Below are 2,250 nucleotides of genomic sequence, written 5' to 3'. Positions count from 1 at the left end.
AAAAAAAAAAAAAAAGATAATTTTCTAGACAGAAAGATAGGTATACCTGTGATTTAACACAGTCAAAAATTCTTCTGATAGTGAAGATACCTCTCCTCCTCTGTCAGTTCCACTTCACTTTCCAGCTACTGCCTCATCTCTATCTTCCTGATCAGCCAAACTTCTCAGTAAAATTGTCTATTTGCTTCCCACATTTTCTTTTCAGTCGTCTTCATTCCATCTCAATGTCGTCTCAATCCCTCCAACAGAATTCCTCTGGTGAGGTCACCAATGACATCCATCATTATATCCCCTAGCATCATGTCAGGGAATAATAACAGACAAGAGACAGTGACCAAGTGGTGGAAGCTAGAACGTCAAGAATGAGTAATAGTGACTGAGAAGACCAGAGGAACCCAGATGTAGGCAACAAGTAGCAGGATCTAAAAGCTAAACGATTGCTCCTACAGAGGCACTCCAGAAAGATTCTGAAATTATAGATTCGAAGAACAAATTACGGCATGGATACAGGTTGCATTGAAAATGGGAGGTACGTGAAGGCGGTAAAGACCCCCTGGATCCCTTCCCTACTCCATGCGACCAGGATCCCTACAGAACCGCTCGCATCAAAGAACACAGCTAATCTTCCTCCTCCCCCAACCCCAGCCACTACCTCCCAGACACACAGACCAAGGGCAGTAAGTGTGAAGATTTCACTTTGGGCAAGCTGACCAGTCAGAGGAAAACCGATTTGCAGTGTCTGTGTCCAACAGCACAGAGGGAAGCTGACACTATTCCATGAGCTCCATTTCCCATGCCAAGACGTCAACCAACACTTCAGCGCCTGAATTGCTGGTCCGTGTGCTTTGTTTTACACCAGCTCCCTTATAAACTCAAATGATCTTCCCAATGTGGAACCCGAAGAGAAAAATTGATAACTTCTGTAGATGAAGAAACTGAGGTTTGAGATAGTAAACTGCCCACCAACACACCTAGGAAGTGAAAAAAAAGTCTTTCAGAAATTAGGACTGCAGAACGCATCACTTCCTCCATACCATGCTCCCTTTCACATACAAATGTTTTGCAGAAATTGTTTTCTTCACTCCTGCATTTATTTTGGCGAGGTTGAGTTGGCTACACACTGCCAAGACCTCAGTTGCTTAAAAGTCCTCAAGGATCGGTTGAAATATCTCTGATTTTAAGTCTTTTGTCAAAAGTAAAAAAAAATTGTCAATTTACCTAAATTGTCTTAAAAGTAGATTATAGAAGTTGCATGATTACATGGAACAGGAGATGGCAAAACATTCAAGTAAACAAATTGCAATGAAAGGTGTATTCTTCGATCATATTGTTTAAACTTTAGGATTAGGTCAAAGTTCAGGTTTTTGCTAAATCAATATTTTTAACCCATCTCAATCCTAAAGATAGAAAACTAAAATCTAGCCAGGTGCAGTGGCTGACACCTGTAATCCCAGCATTTGGGAGGCTGAGGCAGGTGGATTGCCTGAGCTCACAGGTTCCAGGCCAGCCTGAGCCAGAGAAAGATCCCCGTCTCTAAAAATAGCCGGGTGTTGTGGCGGGCACCTGTAGTCCCAGCTACTTGGGAGGCTGAGGCAAGAGAATCGCTTAAGTCCAGGACTTTGAGGTTGCTGTGAGCTATGACGCCACAGCACTCTACCAAGGGTAACAAAGTGAGACTCTGTCTCAAAAAGAAAAAAAAAGAAAACAAAACAAAACTCAAATCTTATTTGACAATTGATTTTTAGTGTCTATGTTCATTGAATCAATTATATCGAAGCAGAAATAGACACAATTGCTTTATGTCTATCAGAAATCTTAAAAGTAATACCATGAATAATTATATATAATCACATATTTATATACTATGGATATATACACACACAGTTGCCTTACTTCTATAAAAAATGGTAAAAGTAATATCATTAATAATAATATATGTATACATATTACATATATATGTATATATAATTGATGCTTGTTTCTTGGTCCATTAATGTTTACTTGAAAATTTTCCAGGTCTAAAGAAAATGGCCATTATTCTTAATGTCTGTCACTAAGCTTCTGACATCGCTAAAGTTGCTAAAAGCAGAAATGGGGGTTATTGCTTTTATTCCCTACCCAAATATTATATACATTAATATGTCAAGCCAGAATCTATGAATATGGAACCCATAGCTTTCTTGGTTACTATGAAATAAGAGCTTTTCTAGATGGCAAAACTGCAAGATGATAGAATCTTTTTTTTTTTTT

This window comes from Otolemur garnettii, unplaced genomic scaffold (genome assembly GCF_000181295.1).
Source record: "Otolemur garnettii isolate 467f Iridium unplaced genomic scaffold, OtoGar3 scaffold00072, whole genome shotgun sequence".
Lineage (NCBI taxonomy): Eukaryota > Metazoa > Chordata > Mammalia > Primates > Galagidae > Otolemur > Otolemur garnettii.
This window is presented reverse-complemented; position numbering follows the sequence as displayed.